The sequence below is a fragment of the Rattus norvegicus genome, chromosome 17 (genome assembly GCF_036323735.1).
Source record: "Rattus norvegicus strain BN/NHsdMcwi chromosome 17, GRCr8, whole genome shotgun sequence".
Taxonomy (NCBI): domain Eukaryota; kingdom Metazoa; phylum Chordata; class Mammalia; order Rodentia; family Muridae; genus Rattus; species Rattus norvegicus.
In genome coordinates, this window is record NC_086035.1 from 79,120,058 (window position 1) to 79,146,986 (window position 26,929).

General features: G+C 43.9%; 1 protein-coding gene and 1 long non-coding RNA gene across 3 annotated transcripts in view; both read right to left on the reverse strand.

Annotated features, from left to right (window-relative positions):
* LOC134482744 (uncharacterized) overlaps positions 1-24,979 on the reverse strand; it is an 81,732-nt gene extending 56,753 nt beyond the window's left edge. For both annotated transcript variants that reach the window (XR_010059261.1, XR_010059260.1), the window contains exon 1: positions 1-24,979. This exon is cut by the window's left edge and continues 17,341 nt beyond it. This is a non-coding gene — a long non-coding RNA (uncharacterized LOC134482744).
* The window catches only part of Frmd4a (FERM domain containing 4A), a 590,863-nt gene that overhangs the window by 542,996 nt on the left and 20,938 nt on the right, over positions 1-26,929 (reverse strand). The gene's annotated exons all lie outside the window — the stretch shown is intronic.

Sequence of the window (26,929 nt, forward strand, 5' to 3'; positions counted from 1 at the left end):
ATAGCAAAGGAAGACAAGGAGGCAAGCCCTTCCCCTAGCTTCTTTACCTTCTCCCTTCCATGCCTCTTAGTCTCTCTCTGGAGTCTGAGGATGCTCACATCGCCCCTTAAGCTCATTGCCTGCTTAGACAGGTGCTCTAACCCTAGCAAGACCCAGAGATATGGGAGCTAAAGAATCCTCTGCCTCCTCGAGGTTCCATCCTCCCAGTGACAGGAGCCCCTGCTACCACCAATGTGCTTTAGTTATAAATACAGCGGCTGAAGCTCAGACACTGTGACTTGCTTTTTTCTTTGGTTAAATTGTTCTCACTTGTTCCAGTCCACAGTTACCAACAGCTGACCTGACCTGGAGATCCAGCTCTGAGCAGTGGCGCCCTCTCTGCAACGTCTAGCTCTCTTTCTCTCTCTCTGGCACTCTGGACTCCACATTTCAAGTCCTCCAAAGGTAGGGATTGGCCATGTTGGGTTCTAATTCTTAGGTCACTTGGGAACAAAACCTAAGGAGCGTCCTTTATTCAAATCTGCTTCCGTGGGAATCTAACAGGTGACCCCTGAGTTGGCCACTTTTCTCACCGATGTGACAAAATGCCTGACAGAGAGAAGTAAATGAAGACAAGAAGGATTTGTTCTGGTTTGAGGCCTGAGGAGGTACAGTCTATCATGGCGGGAAAGACATGGTGCCTGAGAGTGTGTGTAATCAGAGAACAGAGTGGTCAGGCAGGAACCAGAGCTGGATCAGCCTTTGACGTTCAAGACCCACCCTACTGAGTCCTTACTGCCAGGCTCCCAAGATCTGTAGCCTCTCCGAACAGCACAACCAGCTGAGGACCAACATTTCAAACACATAAGCCAATAGGAAACATTTCACATTCAAGGCAAAACCGACAAGCCCCAGGAACCTATCTGGCTGCTAGTGCTGGCCTTGCATTAGAAGTGCCTCCTGCCACCGTGTGCATATGTGTGTGTGAGTGTGTGTGAGTGTGTGTGTGAGTGTGAGTGTGTGAGTGTGTGTGAGTGAGTGTGTGCATGTATGTGAGTGTGTGCATGTATGTGAGTGTGTGTGTATGAGTGTGTGTGCTGTGTGTGTGAGTGAGTGTGTGCATGTATGTGAGTGTGTGCATGTATGTGAGTGTGTGTGTGTGAGTGTGTGTGCTGTGTGTGTGAGTGTGTATGTGTATGTGTGAATGTGTGTGAGTGTGTGTGTGATGTGTGCAAGTGTTCAAGTGTGTGTGTGAGTACGTGTGTGGTGTGTGTATGGTGTGGGTGTGGTTACTAAAAGTCTATCTCTCATTATCCTTTCTTGGAATACACAAGGCTAGCCCCTCTCTTTTATTTTTCCTTTGAACTGAAGCAAAAGCCGGAAGAAACGACATGGGTTCAGTGGAGCTGTGATCACTCTGGCTGGAGTTTGGATCTTGAATTTTTCAGTTGATCTCGTAAAGCAGGCGCACAGCCTTCCCTCCCGGAGCCCGACCTGGTCTAATGAAGCATTCAATGTCTTCTTGTCTGACAAATGTTACGAAGAAACCAGAGCTGGGAGAACAGGCATGCCATCTTTTTACTTTTTTTTTTCTTTTTAATCTTGTGTTCTTAGGAAGAAATATATGGGTTTCTTTCTCCTACTTTGTTGTGGCTTTAGCTCTGCCCTTCCTTTTCTCTGAAGTATTTGGTTTCCTTGGTTCATCACCTGAGGAAAACATGGGCGCTTCTTTTCTCCAATGTAGCTAATGGAGGCAGAGACAGTTTGAGGGTGCGGTGACCCCTGAGCCTATTCTCCACTGCAATGACCTTGCTCACATGACCCACGGGCATTCAGAGAGTGTGAGGCACCCTCAGCCCAAGCCAGCTGTCTCAGTCTGTTTTGTGTTGCTGTAACAGAGTCCCACAGACTGGCTTCTTTATGAAGAAGAGACATTCGGGGCAGGTGAGTTGGCTGAGCTGCTAAGGTCCCTGCCGCACAAGCATGGGCATCTGGGTTTGCTTCTCCAGAGCTTATGTAAAGAAGCTGGGAATGGCAGTGCCTACTACACTGGAGTGATGAGGATAGGTGGCTATGTGGATGGAACTGATGGTCAGCCAGCCTAACCTAATGAATGGACCCCAGTGAGAAAACAAAGTGGATATCATCTAAGGAATGACAGCTGAGATTGAACACACACACACACATACACACACACACACACACACACACACACACAAATATACTGAGGTAGCTCACCACTCTGGAGGCTGGCAAGTCCAAGAGCATGCATCTGCCATATTACGTCATAGGAGAGCTGACAGGGAAAGGCACACATGAGTCCAGCAAGAGAACATGAGGGGGACAGCACTTTGAAGCCACCTGCTCTCTCTATAGCAGACCCCTTCCTGCAACAACGACTAGACCCTTCAGAGGGTTTCCACCCTCATAACTCAATCACAATGGGGCCTTCCTCTCATCCCTGCTACACTGGGTCTTGTTTCTAACCCATGCATTTAGGGGAAATGTCCAAATTCACATACTTATATCAAAGCGAATGATTTCCTCGAAGCCACAGGTTTCTCAGCTTTGGTAAAACATAACAGAATCTGGGTCACTGCTCATACTATCCTTCCCAGAAAATCGGTTACTCATCTAATCAGACCAAATTGTGACCCAGAATCAAAGAGTCAAGATGGTGTGAATTTAGAAAGCAAGTCGGAGCTGGGTGGAGTTACCGATGGTAAGGCCTGACTTCATACTCAAGTGGAACATCTGATCTCTGGCTCCACTACAACTTCACAAGAGTCTCATAATTGTCCCACTTTAGAGGAACTGAAGGTCAAAAACTCATTAAAGATGCCCTTGACTTCTAGTCCAGCTCAGCCCTATGTACATAACCACCATGGATCATTCCGTCTTACGCATGTCAAATGTCTTGAATGGAAGAAAACTGAGATCCACAGAATGAAGACTGTTCGCTCTCACCAGAGCAATCAGTGGGAGAGTAAGTTAATCAGCCTTGCGCTCTTGACTTCTGATCCCAATCCTGTTCCGTCATACATGGATGGATGTGATAGTGAAAGGGAAGTTATGGTAAAGCACAATTATGTAATCTAACTTGAGTAGCATTCAACAGGACCGTAAAGGCTGGGACAGGGCAGTTTGCTGTGGCAGAGAGGTGGACACGGGCAGGGAGGTAGCAGGCCATCCTCCTGGAACTTCATCTTGGTAGAAAGGCATCAAGGTGATACTCCCTCTTGTGAATGTGGCTTTTTTTTCACTCTGACCTTAGCTGTGTACACTATGAAATTCTGCCTCATCAGCCCCACTAAAGATAAAACCATCGCATCAGAGATTTTCATGTAAATATTTGCGCACATCAGTTTCTAAAAGTCAAACACTGCTGTCATGTCCAAGCAGATCTCATGGAATCACAGCTCTGGGTTTTGCTTTGGAATCTATTCAATCCATTCTCCTTTCCTGTCCAACCACACATTGTTCCTACAGAAAGTCTTTCAAAGCACTGAGGTCTAGCACTCGAAGGGACTCTAGGGAGGTGGATTTTGATAAAAGCTCATGGCCAACTCTCATCCTTCATATAAGAACAACCGAGCTACAAATTTAAGGATTCTCTTCCTTCAGATAAACCAATCCCAACAACCTTTCATCGTTGCTCTGGAGTTGATCATGTGTCATTGGATTTGTAGGCTGATACCGTAGGTCCCCCACCTCACAATGTGGCTGGATGTGGAGCAAGGCCTTTAAAGATGTGATGAGGTTAAATCGGGGGTATGGAATGGATTCTAATCAATCCGACAGGTTTCGGTTAAAGAGGAAGAATACAGATCAGAGATAACTATATTGGGAGGTCCATCTGAAGACAACTTCTGGAGGACAGCTTTCAGCAAGACAAGGACAGGGCTTAGGATATCAGCCTTGCAGCTCCTCCAATCTCGGAGGGAAGGGAAGAGTAAATTTAGATGTATCTGTTTGAGCTTTGTTATGACAGGGATAGCAAATGAATACAATTTGGGCAAAATACAGCAGCGTAGTTTGCCTCTTTCTGTGTACGGCTCATTAGCAGAGAAACATTCCCCAAGTTTCTCTGCTTCACTCTCCAGATTAAACTCTGTATCAACTAAATATCCACGGGCCATTGCGAGCTACCCTGAGCCATCATGCAATCCAACTGCCCTGGCTCTGAGCCTTTATAACCTATTCTGGTTTGATTCTGACCTAGGTGAGTTGTCACAGGTAGGGGACACAGAGGAAGAATATAATTAGAGGAACTGAGTAGGAGAACATCCTCACAAGTCTGGAAGTTTGCTTCTCAAGGTATTAGGAACTGGTCCAAATGTGTTTAAACTTTTAATATTGTGAAATGGCATCATTGCCTTCAAGTATACTTAAGGAACTGTATATAACCAGGCTATAAAAACTTGCTCCAAATCATAATTTTTTAAGCAAATGGATGAGTTTATGTCAGGCCACATTACATCAAAACCATCCTTGGTGGTACACAGCCCCCTGGGCCATAGGTTGGACTCAGTTATTAGACGGTTCCAGATGAAGCTTACGGCCTGCTTAGATAACTCTCTTGCTGGCAGACAAGATTAACCAGCAACTCTGAGTCATCCATCCTTCCAGAAGTTCCCCAGGCAAGTCCTCTAATAAAATGAGTAATCGTCTCAGCTCAAGCCACGGAGAAGCTGTAGATTAAATCAAGACAGGAGCAGAGGAAGAAATCAGTTCTAACATGGTCTTGGCGCCAGCTTTGAAGAGAATGTCTTCTTTTACCTCCTCGTCCCAAGGCTAGCTGGTGAACAGCACCCCCAAAACAATATTCTTGAAAATGTCTAAGACTAAAAAAAAGCAAACTAATAAACAATTAAGAAACTGACAGATCCACAGCGTGCAGGCCTCAGGTCACATGAGAGCCCTGTAACTGCAAAGAGAGGCTTGGTGAGTGTAGGCAGGAGATGATGGAGGTCAATCTGTTCACCATCTGATCGAGCATCCCACCGCTACAGGAATTCAAAATGACAGTCCTACGCACAGAATTGACACCAGGATACTCTGTCATTAGGTGGCTGCTCTCAGAATGGCTTACTCTCCACATGGGCGGGCGTGGCCTCTTGCTCAGAGTCTTCAGGCTGGAAACACTGTTTAAGCCATCTGAACGTGTGCTTTCTTGAGGGTTGAAATGATGTCAACGCGTGTCCCTCCAGAAGGGACCATAAAAGCTCAAGCCCAAACACCGTCACTGAACAGTTACGAGCTCTGTCTTCAAAGGATGCTAGTGTCTCACATGAGTTTCAGTTGGAGCCGAAAGTGCGAAAATCCAAGGGGATTATCATCAAATCCAAGGGGATTATCACCAGGCAGCATCACCAGAAGCAGCAATTGCCAAATGTCATTCACTTAGCATCTCGAAGCACCGTTCCCAGCTACGTCTCTTATCCTCGGATTTGGATTTGTACCACACGCTAACTTTCACTCAGGAAGATCCCAGAGGCCAAAAGGTTTCAGATCAGAATGACGTTTACCAATGGTTGTGGTTCTTAAAGCAGCGGTCAATGGCAAAGCTCATCACTGAGACCACACAAAGCTAAATAAAAAAGAAATTACATATAATAAGAGGCTGGGGGGGGGACTCAGTGGTTAATTCAGTGATGTGGCTCTGGCCACATCAGGACCTGAGTTCAGGTCCCCAGTGAACCACATAAATGCTGGGTGTATGTGTATTCTCATTCCTACTTCCAGCCTGGAAAGGTGGAGACAGGGAATTCTAACAGCAGACTGACTAGCCTGACTAGCCTGACTAGCCGTATGGGCAAACTCTGGGTCTGAGTGAGAGAGTTCGCCTCATAGTAAAAGGTGGAGGAGTAATGACAGATGCCTCCTAACGTCAAACCCAGGCTTCTATATGCACTATCATGCACATGCACACACATGTTACAGAAACATAGCATGCACATATGCATGAAAAGAAATTACATAGCCTATCTAATTACAAGTTCATTTTCATCTCTTTTCCACATATATACCTATATTCCACATGAAGATGAACGGGAGAGGCGGAGCAAATATCCGAGGAAAATAGGCCATTAAAAAAAAAAACAAATAAGAGAATTTTGTAAGTTGGCTTCATACATTTGTATTCAACGCTCTTGTATATTTATTTTCTTACGTTCCAAACCCTTTCCTCGGTGCTTCATAAGGACAAGAATTATGTGTCATGTCCACCTTCATTTATAACATGTGACATTTTGATAACTTCCTTGTTTCTGCAAATTTGCCCAGGCATTGGTTCTGTTTTCACACCACCTAAGTTTATTTTGGAGTCAGATAAGACACTAGTCCTAGGCAAGCCAACCTCTATAATAGCAGTAAGAATTAGACAGACCCCTCCCTCACCTAATGGAGCTGAGCACAGAGCAGCAGACAAACCCACATCACCTTGCTTCACCCTTCAACACACTATGGACACCTATGGCATTAGACGTGTTGCTAATGAGAAGCCTGACACGGGCTAGTTCGGAGACTTGCTGCTGGTCAAGCAGATGACTGATAAGGCCAAAGTGTGCCACAGTATCTAACCTCTCTGTTCTCTCAACTGCCAAGTAAAGGCAGGAAGGTCTGGCTCTCTGGGCTGGTATAAAACTGAGATGAGGTCGCACACATAACCAACACTGAAGAGTCTGGGACACAGTAGGCACACATGAGGCCAGTAATAAGACAGTCACTATTACCACTAAATGGACTGCTCTTATGTGACCTTAAAGGCAAATAACACTTTGAATAATGATAGTGGGAGCTCAATTTGTACCGTCACCAACACCAACAGGAAACATTAATGAGCAAGTCTTGTTATTGGCTAAATACAGTGATATCTATGAGCAGCGATGGCCCTTTTATTGTTGTTTTGAGACAGGGTCTCATGTTATAAGCCATACTGTTCTGAAACTCACTGTGTAGCCTAAGATGACATTGAACCTACTACAACCGTCCTTTCTCAGCCTCCCAGGTACAGGGGTTACAAAGCGATCCTCCACATCAGTGAGGTACTAAATGTACTCATGAGGAACTCGTGATATATGTACATGTGGTAGAAATAGACCTGTAGTTGTCATTTGCTCTTCCCTTCCTAGAAAACTCCTATTCATCCTACAATGCTCCCTCCCCAGAGATTTTTCTCTGGGAACTCTCTCTTATACCCTGAGAAGAAGGGATCAAAACCCATTTGTCTGTAATACAGCAACATAGCACTAGGTGGTAGTCAAGAGAGGGAGCCATATTCTATGAAATCAGTACCTTTGCCTAGCCTGATGTATAGAAGATACACAACTGTTTCTTTGACGGGAGAATGCTTTCAGTCTGCTGATTCTGGGTTGTTTGTAACCTAAATATTTGGGGCTATGTATTGTGGCTGTACTGAGGGTCCCATGTAGAACAGCTGGCTGAGGCTATCCCAGACTATCAAAGATGTATGCGTCAGTGGGGCCTTATCTTCCCTTACCTGTTTGCCTTGGGTCTGAGTCTTCCTTTGGTCTGCACAAAGCCCTCCCTTGGATTCAGTCTAGCTAGGACTCCAAGCAGGTCCATGCTAGCAGCTGCCAGTGTTACTCAGAGGAAATGGTACAGATGGGGAACATTGGCAAATATAGCAATGAAGAGGGGGAACCCCACTGCACTATGGGAGGCTTCTAACTCAGTGGGGTTGTACAGACCTTCATGAGTAAGGTAACTTATGACTTATGCAGAAAGGAGACAAAATCAGAAGGACACTGGATGGTCACTCATTTCTACCACATTCTAGGGGTGAGATAGAACCTCATTAAGCAGATTAGGGATAGGGTCCTCTCTTCTTGTCCTTGGCCAGAAAGGGTTTGGTTCTGTCCCAGCCAGAGGCCAAAAATTCCATAAATACCAGGACACTCTAGTTCACCATCTGACTTCTTGTTATCTTTCCTCTATTTCTGCTTGATGGCTTTATGTGAAAATGCGGCCAAAACTCTAACCAATGCAGTTGGGATAGAGAAATACATAGACACCTGCAGGGTAGGTCAACTGGATGGACCAGCTCCCACCACGTGTCTCAGTCCACTTTTTGTTGTAAGTCCTATAAAAGGACACTAAACTAGCAACACATTGGTCCTCTTGTCACACTGGAGGTGGGCTTGCTCTATCTTAAACCCCAATCTGCACTCCCATAATAAGGTCCTTTCCAAATCCTCACCCTCCCTGTGCTCCATGAGACACATTTCAATTAGTAGGACAAGAACCGGAGGCTATTGACTTTATGGAAACTTTATGTGATCGTAAGTTTTTGACACCCTAACTTGTGAGTTACTCTCACTCTCACTGGACGTTAGAAAGTCTCTGTCACACTGAAGAATTCTGCTTCCTCCCCATTTCACTATCTGTGAAGGCTTTAGTGAGGAAGCTGACCCAACTGACTATCTGTAAAATGGGTGCATTCATGTCCTCGAAGGTCACTGATGTAGACCCACCACGAGAAAAGGCTCTGTTTCTTTCCTGTACCTTAGCCCCAGTTTGACAATTATGAGTCACCAACTACATGTCTGAGTAGGTTATCAGTTGACAATTTATTCAGCATATTTTCTCTGGAGACCCATCTTAAGAGAAGATAAAGAACCATAGCCCTTTAGGAGTCAAGCGGTGATGCTATCTGATGCCTTCTTAGTCCCAGCAATAATGGTAGTCATCACCAGATCTTATACCACCATTCTTCTCGTCAAGATGCTGGTGCTTCACAACAAGAAAACCCACAGAATCCACTAACCAGGCCTCACAGGGGCTCAGAGACTGAACTGACAATCAGGGAGCCCAAATGTGTCTGACCCAGGGCTACACACACACACACACACACACACACACACACACACACACACACACACACTGACAGTGGGAGCAGGGGCTGTCTCTTACTCTTTTGCCTGCTTTTGGGACCCTTTTCCTCTTACTGAGTTACTCATCCAGTCTTGATATGAAGATATGTGCCTAACCTAGACTTTTTGCAACTTGGTATGTATGCAATGTTTGGTCAAGATCCCTGAGAGGCCTGCTCCTTTCTGAAGAGAAAGAGAGAAGGGATAGATCTAGGGGAGAGGGGAGGTAGTAGGAAGGGAATGAGTGGGGGTGGGGACAGTGGTCTGGATACAATATATGAGAGAAGAATTTAAAAAATATAGCCAGTAGAGATTGAGGAAATGACCAATAAATGGCGGGCCCAACTTGAGACCCATCCCTTGGGAGAGAGCTAACCCTAGACACTATTAATGGTATTCCACCATGCCTGCTGACAGGAGCCTAGCATGACTGTCTCCTGAGAGGCCTCATCCAGTACTTGTTGGAAACAGATGCAGAGACCCACAGCCAAACATGAGGTAAACCCTGGGGAGTCTCGTGGAAGAGTGGGAGGAAGTTGAGGGAGCAGGGGTGTCAGGCTAGACCCCTCTACACACGGTAGCAGATGTGCAGCTTGCTCTTCATGGGGATCCCCTTACAACTGGAACCATGGGTGGTGGGGGTCTCTGACTCTGTTGCTTGCCTTTGTATGTTTTCCCTTAGCTGGGCTGCTTTGTCTGGCCTCAGAGGGAGAGAATGTACCTAGTTCTACTGGGACTTGATCTGTCATGGTAGGTTGGCTCCCATAGGGGGATCTCTCCTTCTCTGAGAAGAGGGGAGAGGGTAGGGTGATGAGGATGAGGGTGGGATTGGGAAGAGGGGAGGTAGGGGGCTGCATTTGGGAAGTAGAGTTAATAAATAAATAAATATATAAATAAATGAAAAAAAGAGTCAGTAAGGAAATGGGTCCCTCTCCTGCCTTACCCTGTGTCTCTCTCTTGCTACTGACCCCTCGTCATACAGAAGCATCATGCTTTGCCTTGTTAAGGTCAGCCTCTGCCAGTTCCTGGGCTCCTTTCTGCAAAGGCCTAGGAAACAGGTAGAATGGTAAAGCCTAAGTTTGAGAGGTATCAGGTATTTAAGACAATAATCCTGTAATGTCAAAAATGACAAAATAGCTCCTATCCAGGAAGCTCAAAGTTTAGTCTCCTAAACTAATCTCCCTCTAGACTCCCGTGGAGAACTGATTCTTCCAGTGGAATTATTTCCTACACCACAGTTGGGGGGTAGGGGGTGGAGATATAGACCTGAGAAGAAAGATGGGTCCCCTCTCATCAAATCTTTTATTGCCATTACTTTTCCTGGGAAATGTGAGAGCTATCTGGATTGTTTAAAAGTTTAGTTAAGAACCAGGGCATAACGAAGCTTGCAGCCCAACTTCATGATAAGAGAGCCACATGATCCTACATTGCTTCCAAATGGAAACAGTCAAATCTTACTTTAATGTGAGTCTCCAGTCCTCTTAGAGTCTACTGGTGTGGCTTAAATGAATCAGGAGAAACACATCTGTTCCAATACAATCAAAAACTTAGCAAGCAAGAGGAAATAAGTTGTGTTCTGCCTGGGTGGTTAGATTTCTGACAGCCCAAGCAAACTACGCCCATGTATTTACCTCAGGAGCCTGAGGAAGCAGTGCGGTGCTGTGGGCATGACATGGCCTTACCTGGCCTCTTCTCCTGGGAGTTTACATTACTCCACCTACTTTATTTCACATTACAGATTTGTTCGTTTATTTATTTTAAGTAGAGAGGCAACATGAAATTGATGCCACCAACAACATTTTAAGTGGGCAATTTGTTCTGCTTCGTTTAGACAGATTCTTCACTGTGTGCCCACACTAGCAATGCATTCATAGTTCTTTTGCCTCAGCCTTCTGCGAATAGAAAATACAGGTATACTATCGTTCTTTTCATTCTTTGAGCATAAATTTTATTTTCTTGAATATTGTTTATTTTTGTGGAGGTGCACATGTTGTCTTTTTATTTACATACCTGTGTGTATATATTAAATTATATATATATTCATCTCTATGCTTGCTATCATCTATCTATCTATCTATCTATCTATCTATCTATCTATCTATCTATATCTACCTATCTAATCTATCTATCTGTCTACCATATATATCCATCCATCCATCGATTATCTATCTATCTATCTATCTATCTATCTATCTATCTATCTATCTATCTGATGTATCCATCTATCCATCCATCTATTATCTATTTTAATATATATGTATATATATTTCTCTCATTGATCCTGAAATTAACTGTTTGACCTATAATCCCCTAGCAACTATCTGCCTCTGCTACCCTACACACAGCTGGGGTTACAGGCATGGGCCACTATGTACAGGTATTTATGTGGATGTTGCAGACCTGAACTCATGTCCTCTTGCTTGAGCAGCAAGTACTTCAGCTACTGAGTCATCTCTCCAGCCCCACATCTCTTTGTTTCTGCTTCTTAAAAATATCATGCCAACAGGACTGAAGTGATACTTGGGTGTTGTTTTGACTTAACATTTCCAGTCATCATTGATGCCGAGCAGTTGTTAAGTACCTGCTGGGCATCTCTGTGGCATCCTTAGGGAACTCCCTTTCCACATCCTATTGCCGACTTCAACTCGACCACCGTTAGCTTTATGATCACTGTTTGATTTGGAGAGTTTATTACCTATTTCGGATATTAATCACTTATCATCTATATAGTTTTCACTTTTTCTGTAGGCTGCATTTGAAACAAACTAGGCATAGAAGGAACTTCTCTCAGTATAATAAAGTTCACCCAAGGAAAGCCCACAGATACCATCAGATTCAAGGTCAAAAACACTGAACAGTTTTTATAAGGACAAATAATGTGAGCTGGAGTCATAAGGCAAGCCAAAAATAGCACCCAAATCAGACAGGAAGAAGTGAGTTGATCCTTTTCTGCAGATAACATGGTGGTATGTACTTATGCATATCCATACTTGCATATGACTTTAAATAGTTCACCAATTATTAGAATTAATAAATGAACACATTAAAGATACAGAATCAGTTTACAAAGGTCATTGGTATTTATGTGCATTAACAGTGAATCGCGTAAGAAGGAGATTAAGAGAATGATCCTATTTCTAGTAATATCAAATGATTAAAAGGCTTGAGAATAATCAAGCAACAATGTCAAAGAACGTACAACAAAAGCTAGAATTTATGATTAAAAACAGAGGAAAAGGAAAGGGATCCCATGTTAGGGGGTTAGAAGGACTCGTGCACAAACCCCTGTGCACACACAAGTAAATCAATGTAAATAAAAGGTTTAAGGCTCGTACCATACTTCCTTTGTCTGATATCAGGAGTGTAGAGTTGGCTTAATAGGGAAGCTTGCATCATTAGTAGCTTAAATTATAAACATCTGATTTTTCTTTAGACCTGTAAACTAATAATAGTAATTAAACAAAATATAGCATCCATTCATGATAAATATCCTAGCAGATTCGGAATAGAAGAATATTTCATTATCCTATTAAGTGAAGAGAATAAGTGTATAAAAGCATTTAGATATGGCCTAGCTGTGGAATTGTGTGTGTGTGTGTGTGTGTGTGTGTGTGTGTGTGTGTGTTTCCTTTTCTTCTTTATCTCTCTGTGTTTGTGTTTATGACATGTGTGGACCTTGTGCAGAAGACAGTTATACCCTTGGTGTAATTTCTCAGGCACTGTCTGCCTTATTTTCAATTTCATTGGGACGGTTTTCTCAATGAGCTGGAACTCACCAAGTACACTTGATTGGCTAGGCCGTGAGCTCCAGCAATCCATCTGTCTCCACCTCCCTAACCTAGAATTGCAAGTGTGCACCACCATATCTGACTCTTTCTAATGTGGTTTTTTGGGGACCAAACTCAGGTCCTCAGGCTTTCACGGCAAGCACTTTGCGGACTGATGATCCTTTCACAGCATCAGGTGGAAATTCTAAGTTTGGATAAAGCTATGAGAAACTAAAAGTACAAACGAAAGCAAGTAGCACCTGTCTACTGCTGTCAGTTAAACCAGAACGTCTGTCAACATAGCTGCATGGCTTGGTGGCTAAAATCTGGTACTCCTACCCTCAGGAGTGAATCCCACAGAAACACACGCTCTTAGCTGCCAGGAAACGTATTTAAGAATGTTCAGACAGCATGGTCCTACTCGTAAAATTGTGGAAACCGTGCAGACGTTCACCTACAGTAGAGTGGATTATGGCGCATTCATAAGTATACATTGCTACGGCGGTATGAAGAAAACTCAAGGCTAGCATTAAGACAAAGGACAAAGGAGGCCTTACATTATTTGGAGACAGCTAGACACATAGTACAGCCACCAAAAAGAGTGGTTCAGTGTAATAGGTAGGAGAGAGAAGAGGAAAGACAGTTAAGGGATGAGCGAGAACTAAACGCAGAGAGCAGGCATGAGTTATAAAAGAGGATGCAAAGCTAACTGCGTTTCTATTTCTTGTCATTGCACTTTGGGTCTTGGTGGTAGAGAGGTGTGTGAAAATGTACTTGATAACAAAAGCAAAAAATCCAGTGTGAAGCCCCAGCTAATCAAATTCTACAGAAGTTCATTGAGACGTGTAGACTTTAGGGCTAGTTAATTTTGGTGCGTGTTTTCTTATAATAAGATTTGTAAAACATAAGTCAGAAAAGTACAGGTGCGACTAACAGCAAACACAGGCTGACACCATACTCCTCAGGAGGCTATTTTGGCCTTAGGTAGAACAAAGGAGGTGACTTAAGGCATGATAACCACTGTCGGCTACAAATATTGGTTCTTGGCAGGTTGGCAAGGTTCGCGGGTGCTTACTGTATTTTTCCTTAAGCGGCACATATATTTGATATGTTCTTTTGTGCCCTGTGTATATTTTCTACTTTTTAATAAAGGAAACAGCTATGTCTTTGCTTTAAGCCCTTAGTGATTCGAGAAGTCAGGGTTCTGCAGGCCAGAGGTCCGTATGACCTCATGTGAACCAATAAAATGGACAAGCTTACAGACATTAAGTGTCCCCCATGTCCGCATAGCTGGAAGCAAATGAAACAATAAGGCTGGGCCTGTGGATTTACGCTGAGTGCAATATTTCTGCACAATATCATACCACCCATAGTTCACTGACCCTTCATATTGGCATCATGATTGCAACAGAAGTGGACCCCGATCCAACCAGATCCAAGGAGCGAGCCAGTGAAAATGGAGGCCTGAACTATCCTTGTCAATAACATCCAGCAAAAGCCAAGACAAAGCCTTTCTCCACAAGGGTGAATGAATTCTTGCATCTCATTAACCTGGTGACAGTGGCTTAGAGAGGTCACTGGGCCTAAATCCAGTCCATGTGATTTGCTGCTCTGCTCCCCTCCAAACCAGAAACTTTATTAACTATCAGCTCTCATCTGATCCCCGAGGTTACAGAGGGCTCAGGTGTCCCGAGGGACGCTATGATTGGATCTTACCTTTGTGCAGTCTCTTTCCGCATCACTCAGAGGGCTTCCCAGATGATCTTAGGTCTAGGCTGGCGACTTCCTCAAGGTGCTAAGCTAGGATTCCTGGCTTTCTAGCAAATGCAGCAAATGCAGAAACTGAGTTTGATATAAGTAGAATACTGTTTGTAATAAGAGTCCCTCCCTTCCTAAAACGGCCATGCTGAGGAGGACTAGTCTATACAAACTCAGGTCTTTGGATGGGTTTACACAAATGGGTAAATCTTCGCATGCTGCTGGGATCTTGTAACCATTCTATGGCCTGTAGGGAGGTGGGCAAGTTCTCCATGATTCTATCATTACGTTATCGTGGTATCCTGGTTTACAGGAAGGATCTTTGTTCTAAAACTTAAAATATTCAACTTAACACTAAAGTTATAATATCCTCCAGTTTAATAAAAAGTAATTAAGGAACTGCAAATCAAGAGGAAAATATAGGTTGATTTGTTTTAGTTCTTCTGGATTCAAAGAGGAGGCCTACTGTGGTCATTCTGGTCCTTGTATTTCCTGAACTCTCCATCTCAGCAACTTCTGCCTTTATCTCAATGTTCCAGTCCCAGTAGACTCAGGGCTTCACCTCACTCATCTCCTGATGCAGGAGCTTCCCAGTCAGATACAAAGCCACCGTCTGGGTCCTGAGCTGGGCTTTATCCAGTGGCATCAGGTACCGGGACATGGCAATGGACACAGTCTACAAGGTCTGGCTCTGGCAGGGACTGGGAATGGCAAAGCCCTTCTGGAAAGAGTGCAGGTGAGACAGGTAGAGAGTAATATGGACATTCTGGCTCCATTCACCTTTTGGGAGTGTGATATGCAGGATAAAATATATAAAATATAAATATGAAATATTTAATATATATCTTTGTACATTGAAGAAAAACATTCCGTCATGCAGCTACCTCCCCGTTTCCATTACACAGAATTAAAAAAAAAAAAAAAAGGAGAAGCTGGGAGATGCGTGGCTAAATGTTCATTGGGCAATGTTAAAACCTGAGTTCAGATTTTTGGCAACCTCATACAGCATCCGGCATAGCTGTGTGTGCCTGCTACCATGCTATTAGAAGGTTGCTGGATCGCTGGCTTCTAGCCCAGCTAAAAAAAATCACATGCTCCAGTTTCAAAGGAGAGAGAGAGAGAGAGAGAGAGAGAGAGAGAGAGAGAGAGAGAGAGAATATTTAATGAGAAAAGATCTGTATATTAAGACACGTCTGTGGTTTGAATAGGTATGGTCCCCATAGATTCATGTGTTTGAATGTTTGACCATAAGAAGTGACACCATTAGGAGATGTGGCCTTATTGGAGGAGGTGTGGCCTTATCAGAGGAAGTATGTCACTGTGGAGGTGGGGCTTTGAGGCCTTAAATGCTCAAGTTACCTTGGTCATGGTTTCTCTTCACAGCAATGGAAATCCTAGCTAAGACAAGCTTCCAAAATATCTCCATTTTCCTGAAAATAGCTCCAGAAGGTGGGATGCAGCCTTTTAAAACTGGTTGATAATAAACAAGCAAATTAGCTCCCGGGAAAGCTAGTGACATATTTGAGCTCTCCTCATCTGAGAACGTTTCCTTTAAAGAAATATTTTTGCCTTTTATTTTCTCCCTATTACTGTTTTTATCAGTATAATTGCTTGGCCAGGTGCTTCTCCACAGCTGTAAGAAGAAGATGCTAAAAGAATTGGCTGCCCTGGTCAGAGGAGGTGTCCTCTGCCACGCTCACTCACCCTTGTCTTCTTTTTGGGAAAACCATCCTACCCTTGTCTCTGTCAGGTCCCAAATGTACCTTTTCGTGTGAGTACAGGTGTGTGTGTGTGTGTGTGTGTGTGTGTGTGTGTGTGTGTGTGTGTGTACGAAGGTACCTGTGTGTGCATAGCCATGCAGGGGCCAGCAGTTGACAAAGGTGTCTTCCTCGCCCCACTCCAAGTTGTTTTGTAGAGACAAGGTATATCAATGAACCTGTAGCTGCTTTGATTATAGATTGTCTAGCCAACAAGCTCCTGTGATCTGCCTGTTGCGGCCCCAGTTTTGGGATCACAGGGCCACAATGTCATATCTGGCTTTTTAGGTACATACTGGAGATCCTATCATAGGTCCCCATATTTGGGCAGCAACTGCTTAGCCTACCAAGCCATCTCCTTGGCCCCTGTTTAGATGTCTTCTGAGCACCAGATTTTTAGATCCATCAACTGGTATCTATCTCCTCTTTCTTTTTCTCACCTATCCACCAAGGTAGAACAGAGGAGCTCATGCTGGCCAAACACTGCCACTGAGCTGTAGCCAAGCCTTGTTTGGTTGGAAGGTACCCTCCTCCAAGTTTATCAGAAATGTAACCCTCAAATCCATATCTTGATGGTATTTGGAGCATGGGTCTTTGGGAAGCAATTAGGGTTAGATAAGGTCACGAGGATGGTCCTGCCTCCTTACCATGGCACTAATGGCCTTGTCATCACAGGGGAGACACTTGAGCTAGTGTTCTTGCTGTGTCTTATTACAGGATGCAGCAAAAGATGTAGCTGGTCAGTCTTGGCCTTCTCCATCACCAGAATTAGGAGAAATACATTATTTTTCTTCATGGGGTAACAGTAAGTGCTATTATGTAACAGCAACATGTCTTTGCCCCAAAGTATCACCTGACTCTTATCTCCTTACACTACAAATAACACAGAGAGGTCAGCGTGGTGTGGCCATAGATATCACTCAGAGGATCTCAGACAGACCAATGAAAGGCAACAGTACCTCTAGGTCCTTATAAAACTGCTCAGGTAAAAGCCATTGAGTCCTTATGCTCGAAGCTGATCATTCCTGAGTTTCTGTCTACCACATCATGTTGTGGTAAAAAAGAAAAAGGCACAATCAACCAGTTCCTGCACATAGCGGGCAGTCACTCTCTTACTAGTTCCTGCTCAGGTGGGCTAATTTATCTCAGTGGCGGCACGCTGGCTCCCATGGTATTCTCTAACCCAGGCGGTCCTCGAGCCGCTCCAGCGTGGCACCTTGCCATGCTGCTTTGCTTACACTCACAGTTCCCTTGGCGGGTTGTTACCACGCCAGGCATACACATCCCAATTCCACGGCTGGCTTGGTGTGTCCCACCACCACACCTCTTGAACTCAATTAAAGAACATACCACACAATAACCTCTAATCCAATTGATAAGATATAATTTGCCCATCTAGACAACGCAAAATCCTGTACACACCCATCCCTTAAAAATTTTATATAAACCTGTACCTATCTGCAGAGAAGAATCTTAACATCTGCTGCCATGTTCTCCCAGCTCCCTCTCTCCTGTTTCTCTCTCTCTTAAAACCTCTGTTCCCCCTACCCTTCCTTTTCATCCAATGTCAGGTCTCATTTTATCTTGTCTGCCTTCACCTGCATAATGACGTCAACCCACAGTATCATTCACAGCTTAAGTATGTACAGCTCCACCAGTCCACTGTTGGCCATCTTCACCATTGATCAACTCCTCCATTCTTACATCTTTGTCTTTATTATTGGGCCAAAAAGATGCAGTAAATAAAACATGCTTGCCACTCTCCACTCTCCCACAACCCCTCCCCTTTCTAAATTAATAACTGAGGGTATATAGCCTACAAGCCCCACTACCTCCTTCTGCACCAGGAAAGATATCACTAACCAATCACTGAGCTCACTGAGCCTGCATGCCGCTTCACAGCACTTCTGATCACAGTGCTGCAGCCACCCAGAAACAGCTGAATGGAGATAGAGCGTGTGATGAAACCTATTTCCCAATCTCCCACTAACATCTCTGACGTAAACAGAAAATACCAGATCTCCATGGGATCTTTTCAGGTGGCTTTAAAAAAAAAGTAATTTTCATAAAACATCAACATTGTATAAAAGAAGAACATGTATATAGCTCAGCCTTCCAAATTAGGAAGTAATATTTGGATCAAAAGGGATAGATACAATAATTCTAAGATACGTGGGCTTTTATTAAAATGGCCTTTCCCTGAGATGAACGAGAAACAAGCATTTCCTATACTCTGCAATCCCATTGTAGCTAACATTTTAATGCTACCCCTGTATCTCTCAGGGTAGGGACAAAACCAGCAGAAGAAGTCTAGTGCAACAGTGAAGTCAGAACATGATGACCAGAGTCATAAGGAAAAAAGATATATCTATGCCAGGAGTTACAGTCAACACATTCCTAGAGTTAGCCCAGGAAAGTTAAGTTGGGAAGCGTCTTCAACGCCTTCCACCTCTCCCACTCCCACTGGAAAGTACCTACTCCAAGTATCTTGTAATCCCCACACAGGATCCCATCTATACTAAATTTTTACATAGGCAAATGAGTACCTACTCTACATGAAATACCTTTTGTAACATCATGGGTACTGTTTAAGAACCACATAAGGCAAGGACTTTTAACACGGTAGTAGAGGTGAGAGAGATGCATGGATATTTATGATTTATTATTTATCTCCTGGGGGCTGAGGGAAGAAGGGCTTATAAAGCCCTGGATGAAGGTGAATGAGACCACGGAGTGCTGGCATTTCTGTGGGACTTTTGTGAATTGAAAAGCCTTTACATATATTAGTAGTAGTTTTTAATTTAGGTAGACGGGTGTTCCGCCTGTGTACCACAGGCACGCAGTACCTGTAGAAGCCAGAAGAGGGGATTATGGGCCCTAGTAATGGAGTTACAGACAGTTATGAGTCACCATACGGCTGCTGTGAATAGAGCCAGAGTCTCCTCGAAGAGTAGGCAGTGCTAACCACTGAGCCATCTCTTCACCCCTGAAAACTCGATATCTTAGCATCACTTCTGTAACACACTAGCAACTGATTCCTGCATCTTACCATCTGTAAAAGGAGAGACATGGACTAGATGGGGATTTGAAGTCAGGGGGACCGAAGCCAAATGCAGCCCAGTGCCTACTGTTATTGATTAAGTTCTTTTACTCCCTCATTTTTTCCTAAGGTTGTTACCACACTACAGAGATGAGTTGGAGGAGTTGCAGAAATAATCCCACACCCTGCATATTTACTCTCTAATCCTTTACAGAAGGAGCTTGCCAACTCATGTCTTAGGCTAGAATGCCCGTGTCCAGATGCCTAAATGAGTCAGACAAGTACTAGACACAAAGACAGCCACTGGGTTTCCTTGGTTTGGTTTTTGTAGGTTGACGTCATTAGGCAGGTGAAGACAGACAAGATAAAATGAGGCCTGTCATTGGATGAGAAGGAAGGGAGGTGGGAACAGAGAGTTTAGAAGGAGAGGGAGAAACAGGAGAGAAGGAGCTAGGAGAATCAAGATGGAGACTGAGAAGGACGACCCAGATCTGGGTGGTTTTGAATTGCTAAGGTAGTTGGGATAGATTTCTGTAGGCAAATTTATCTTATCTAGGTGGGCGGTTTGTATCCTTATCAATTGGTTGTGTTTATTGTGTGGATGTATTGTGGATTGAGAATTTAACATATAAATCTGATTGTTGGGTTGCAGTTTGTTGAGTCTTGGTTTCACTGGGCTGTTGGGAGCGTGAGCAGAGTTCGTGGCAGGGAGCCATGATAGGCCAGCCCATGCTGGACTTCTAGAGCCCTGAGTTTACCAGGTAGCTGGAACCAGGGAGTTTGCGGCTAGCAGGGAGCTGCCGGGAGAGATACTAACTAGAGATAAATTATGGTTAGCTCCATTTGGCCCCACGGGTGCCAGAACCAAGTCTAGAGACCAGCGTGGCAAGGTGCCATACTGGAATGGCTGACAGGCTGTCCAGATCAGAGAGTACTTGGAGGTAGCATGGAGCTGTTGACGGTGCCAGAGCTAGCAAGAGAGTGATTTTGCTAGACTGAGTAGAGAGGGTTATTTTTTCCATAAAAAGAAAACACAAAGAAACTTCCAGCGAGCCTTCTGTATCTGTCTGGGGTAAACTTTCTGCTAAATGGGGAGTCTGTCTGAGGGCAGCAGCCACCTAACCGTGAGGGGATGTAAGTCCTCCATTGCCTACACTCCCATGTCATGTTGCTTCCCATCAGTGATAGGGACTGCACGTTGGGCCTTGTACATGGTAGGCAGACATGCTAGCACAGGGCTGTAGCCCCAGCTTTACATGGGCATTTTCACATGGTATCATTTAAGACATAATCTTCAGGCTAACAACTGATACATCTGTCTATGAGGCACCTGTGCCTTGGACTTCCACTCTGACTGTTGGCTAGCTCTTTGGTGGTCATCTGGATTTGTGTTAATAAACTCTATAGGGGAAAAAAATCACTTCTGAAGACTAGGAGGTGAAAAAATAAAGGCCTGTGTGTGAAAGGACATACCGGAGGCCAGGGAGCTGCTGTCAGCAGCCACAGGTGTAGGAGGAGGGCATGTAGATGAGGCTGGGGCCGTAAAGTGGAACCATTTTAGGGAAGGACTTCAGATTCCAGATTAAAGAGAGAGATGGTCATGGCATTGTTCCACAACAAGATGGTGTTTGTAGTTAAAACATTATGGTGGAGTTGCAGTACAAGGGGCAAGGTATTTCAGCGCAGGGTAACCAAAGGTCTCACGTTGCTCAGGATTGAACTGTTTTATCAGTCACAGGTTATCCAGTGCTCTGGCTGGGTTGGTCTTGGAGAATGGGAAGTTTGTAAGTCTTACAGGCATGGGAGTTGCCAGGAGGGTAATTCTACAATCTCAAAACAGGACAACAAGCTTCTCGTGTTAAGAAGTCTTTATCCTATTCTGTTTCAATGAATGACGTCTTTCTGAATTTTCATGGAAACTCTTCTTTGTTCTGAGCACATTTAGCAGCTAAAACCTTATCTTAAAGGACCATCCCTATTCAATGGTATAAATATAGTGGGCATATGGCCAGCTACCGAGAAGCTATCGCGTAGAAAGCCATGTGTTAGCAGTGGTTGGCAACCTTCCTAATGCTGCGACCCTTTCATACAGTTCTTCATATTGTAGTGACCCTCAACCATAAAATTATTCTTGCTGCTACTTCATAACTGTAATTTTGCTACCGTTCTGAATCATAAATATTCGACTTGCAGAATATCTGATATGCGACCCCTGTGGAAGCTGTGACACACAGGTTGAGAACCACTGTGCTAAGGGAAGGGAAGTTTGCAGCTTACAAGACTATCAAAGGTTCCCCGGGAGGGTCCACTTGTGGAACCCTACTACTTGATATTTCTGATATCCCGGACGATTAATGAACTTTAAAAAAAAATCGTTATATAATTGAGATTGCTGAAGAAGTTGAACAGCATTGTTAGCTCCTAAGCAGGACAGTCATATTTTAAAAACGAGACCTTCTAACTCCTCTCCCTGCAGGACACCTCACCACTAACCACCCCCAACCCCCATCTGCCCTCTTTACAGTTCTGGCCCTGAGCACAGATGCTCACCTCCTGGGAAATAAATGAGCTGCCTGAGCGGAGCTAGCCTGCTGCCTCAAAAGAGTCAGTAGCCTGAAGGAGATTTAAGGGGGAGCCACATGAATAATTAAGAGCCCAGAAGAATTGATCTGTCAGGAAAGATTAGAAGAATTCAATAAAGTGTACTTTGCCTAAACTCAGGCAAGGGAGGAGGAGTAGCGAGTGCTGAGGAGCAAGGGAACAATGTTATCACAGGGTAGGTGGGCTTTCTGCTGGCCACATGCAGCACAAAGAGGCAGTGGTGAACACACAGAGTCAAACCTGAAGGGCAATTCCCTAGGCACACACTTACCACAGGATCCACTGAGGAACGCTGTCTGTGCATTCTAAGTGAATGGATTAAATCCCAGGAGTTCTGTTTTCCCCTTTTCCAATCCAACTGCAGAAAATAATGAGTTCAAAGTCCTGGCTGGGTCTCTTCAATAGCCAGGGTGTCCAGGTAACTCATATGTGAAAGTGAATTACGTTATCAAACCCATCAGTTCTCTATTACACAAGAGAGACAGCCTAGAACTTTGATGGACGAACACAAGTATGACTTTTCTGGGCTCTTCTCTGTGTACCACACAAATATTCTGTCCCATATTTGCTTGCCCAGTATCAAACACATGATATCTGCAAGGTTTTGTTTTCCTTTTAATTCCAGGGCCTACTCTACATTTACTCATTTCATATGATCATCTTACAAGTCAAGCACTAGGCTAATTGTCAGCCTGCTGTGGTGGCCAAGACTGGCTAAGACCTTGTCCTCATGAGCCTGTGTAACCCAGTGGTAGAGATAAGCATTTGTGTGACACTCACCGAGGCCCTCAGTGTAAAATATTGTGAATGACCATGAAGGAAAGGAAAGGAATGTATTGCTAATCACGCTAAGAAACCAGAGGACAGCTCAATGCAAAGAGACAGAAGAGAGAAGAGCTAAGGTGCTAAATATGGAAGTTGCTGAAACATACAAATTCTGACTGATAATTCTCTGGGGCATCCAAGCAACACAGTGTTGAGATACTTTATAGACAGACAGACAGAGAGTCAGACAGACAGACAGAGATAGAATGCATCAGGTAGTTCTTTTGAAGTATCTTCATGGAACAGAACACGGTCAGTCGTAAGCAGTAAGCTTTGAATCTAAATGTAGAGCACTTGGCAAGATCATTGAGAAAAAATGGCTTTGATCCTGGAGGATAGGTGAACCAGGTGCTATAAATAAAGGTCCCTCTAGGGGGAATTCTATTCTTCAAACAGGGCCAGTCCAAGGTGCCCAAGTTTGCACTACAGCAATGAGTCCCTGTAGAGTCCAAAGAAGACTCAGTAATGGTAGCTGGTTACTATGTCCTCGCCTTGGGAATGCCAATCAATCGGAACTCCTACTGGAAAAGAAAGGTAAAGCAGGAGAATCTATAGTGTCTTGGTGTTAGGTTTCAGCACTGAAAAGATATCCAAGAAAAACAACTGAAATTAAAGCATTTATTTAGGCTCATGGTTTTACGGGTGTCAAGTGACAGTTGGCTGGTTCTATTGTGTCTGAACTTCTGCTGAGGCCAAGTTCTATGATGGGAGCAGAGCACGGCTTCTTACCTCATGGTAGCCAGGGAAAGGACGAGACAGAGAGGGAGACAAAGACGTGAGACTCAGACGCATGCCCTCACGTAGCCAAGCCCCACTTGCTAACATCCCATCCCGCCGTGAACTAACTACTACACTTCTTCACCCAACCAGCAGTCAATAAAGTGGTATGATTAACTGGGGACAGAGCCTTTAACGCAGAGGCTTCTGGAAAGGACGCTTTCTATCTAAACCATAAAACTGTACTGTTTAGAATGCTTAGGGCCCTAGCATTGGAGGTGATGACAACGGGCAGGCAGTGAATTCAACTATGTTGGGCTGCATCAGCAGACACCAGGATGACACAGACATCTACCATAGCTAAAGGAATTGCAGACTTACAAATAAGAAGTGGAGGGATCAGAATTCCGATAGCCTTTTCCTTCTCCATCATTCAACCATTTCTCTCTCTGGGTTTTATTATATATTTTATTTTATATATACCTTATATAAGCAGAATTATATAACATTTATGTTTTTTGTGAGTGGCTCATTTTGCACAGCATAATGTCCTCAAGGCCCATCCACATTATAGTATATGTCAAGTTTATTTCCTTTTTAAAGGAAATATTCCATTGCATGTACATGACACAAGTCTATACCCTCACCAGTGGTGGGAGCCTGGACCGTTGTTAAAATGCTGTTATAAAAATAGTCAGGAAGCTCAGAAGATCCACTTTCGATCTCCCAAGTAGAATTTCTGGATATTACAAGGATTCTGTTTTTAAGGTTTTTTGTTTGTTTGTTTGTTTTGTTTTGGGGTTTTTTTGGGGGGAGTGGGTTTTTTAGACTTGACATGGTTTCTTCCTTTATTGCTATGCTGTTTTACATTTTTCTCATCCAGGCACAGCAGCCTTATCTTTCTCACATAGTCTCCACCCCCTTGCTGTTCACTGTAGACTTTCGCTTTATGATCGTTTCCATCACCAGAGGTCAGAGTATCCATTTGGCTTTGAGTGGCTAGCATTTCCCAAGGGTTATGACACCGGGGGAAGTCATGTGGGTGAAATGTGTAATTTCATTCTTGGCATCCATAGGTAGCATATTTTCATCTCAGGATGTACGACGTCATTTTCCATCCTCTCGTGCTGTTACCTACATGCCATTCTGGAATGATTGGTTCAAGGACACACACACACACAAATTCCTCTCCTGTGGCCAAGCTCAGAGTGAACGCTCCATTCACAGGGACAGTAATAAAAGGACCATGCATGTCCTGTTGGGTGTCCTCCCAACTGTGCTGATGACTGAGAGTTTCTCTGCCTGAGAACTCTGCTGTCTGCCAGAAGAACCACCTTTACCCACAAGCACGCCACAAGTGGCAAAAGTATGTTCCTGAGGAAAAAATTCTTTAATGGCAGCTCTCACCCAGTGGCAAAGGGATACTGGTGTAACAACACTTGGGCCTGCCAAGGACCAGCCTTCTTGGCTTGGAGAGGGATTCTGAGAGAAGGGGTTGTTCGAGAGCAGCAAACAAATGACTTGAAGTCAAATGGTGGGTCCAAGCTGACGATGACCTATTTCTGCTTGAGGCAACTTTCCAGATTGTTTTGTCTGGAAATCTCCAAACAGCTCTCTCTCTCTCTCTCTCTCTCTCTCTCTCTCTCCCTCCCTCCCTCCCTCCCTCCCTCCCTCCCTCCCTCCCTCCCTCCCTCTCTCCCTCTCCTCTCCTGCTCGAGACAGTTCTCCAAGCAGTTCATTCTTGCTATTCTTAAAAATTCTCTGAATAGCTCATCTCTTGCAGATTGAAAGCCCAGTCTTCTATCTTACGTATCAATCCAGTCATTTACCTCAGGTTCCCTTTTGATTATTCTATGATATCCCATGACCCCAGCCCTTTGATTCTTAGGAGATAGCAAATGCAGTTCTCTCTCTTTCTTTTTCTTTTTCTTTTAACATTGGGAAAGAACTCAGAGATCTGCCTGCCTCTGTTAAGCACAGAGAATAAGCTAACTCGGTGGAGCCTGGCTCCTGCCTCTGCTGTGCATGAGTTGTCTGCTACTTCTTCTTCTTCTTCTTCTTCTTCTTCTTCTTCTTCTTCTTCTTCTTCTTCTTCTTCTTCTTCTTCTTCTTCTTCTTCTTCTTCTTCTTCCTTCTTCTTCTTCTTCCTTCTTCTTCTTCTTCCTTCTTCTTCTTCCTTCTTCTTCCTTCTTCCTTCTTCTTCTTCCTTCTTCTTCTTCCTTCTTCTTCTTCTCTTCTTCTTCTTCTTCTTCTTCCTCTTCTTCTTCTTCTTCTCTTCTTCTTCTCTTCTTCTTCTCTTCTTCTTCTCTTCTTCTTCTCCTTCTTCTCCTTCTTCTTCTCCTTCTTCTTCTCCTTCTTCTTCTCCTTCTTCTCCTTCTTCTCCTTCTTCTCCTTCTTCTCCTTCTTCTCCTTCTTCTTCTCCTTCTTCTTCTCCTTCTCCTTCTCCTCCTCCTCCTCCTCCTCCTCCTCCTCCTCCTCCTCCTCCTCCTCCTTCTTCTTCTTCTTCTTCTTCCTGGATGACTTTGCTGATAGATGGAGGAATTGCCTAAGTAACCATGAATATTAGGAACTGCAGACAGAGGCCTTCTGTACAATGAGCCCTGTATTTTCTACATGGAAAGGATCTAAAGAAGTCTGGTCTGGCATTTAAGCCACAGTTCGAACCAAGGCTGCTATGAGGAGACTGTACCTGCTACAAGAAGAGGTGGATTGAAGAGGTTATGACTAAGCAAATGCCCACTGAGGGACTGCCTGAATGGTGTTCCTCACCTTACATCCCTCCAGCTCTTGAAAAACGTGACATGATTCATCCACTGACCAGAGCTATGGCTTATTTTATACATCTGAACCTCGCAACCTGTAGAAATGTGTGTGTAGCAAGGAGGAGATTGGGGTATGAAGGGAAGGCGGATCCTGAGAGAATGACTGAGAATTTAGGAAATGCATAACTGTATATTTGTTTTGGGTTTTTGGAAGACTCTGCTCCCTTATGTAACATAGGGCCCAAGAAAATGGAAGCCACTTGAATCCAAGTATATTGCTTGAGGGCAGATTTTTTTTTTTTTTTTACTCTCCTCTGTTACTAGTATACACTGACAATTGACAAATGGTTTGAACAATGAAGGGGAAAACCAATTCCTGGTCAGCTGAAGCTCAGCCTTTTAAACAAAAGAGGGTTCTTCATTGGAGTTCATTTCTAACCCTTCAGTTACAGTTAAATGCAACCATTTTGGGAGAGCCTTTCAAAGTCTATTGATGGTTGAATTGCACTATTGATTGGTACAAACTGCAGACTCGGAGCCTCCCATCCAAACTCCTTTTAAGTGGTCTTAAATGGATGTCTTTCTTTTATTCTCAGTGTCTGACTTTTCATACTTCTCTTTGCTACTTTTTTTTTTTTACATTCTACTGTCACCAGGAACATGGTAAACATTAGAAAACTTTTCATTTGAGCTCAAGGATAAAGGAGAGAAAATATTCAGAGATGGAGCCAACATATGACAGAGCAGAGCTTTGCAGGGAGATCTTTCAGCCAATCAAGACGAATGTATTTAGTGGGGATCACACTCTCCAAAAATAAGCTTAAAAAAG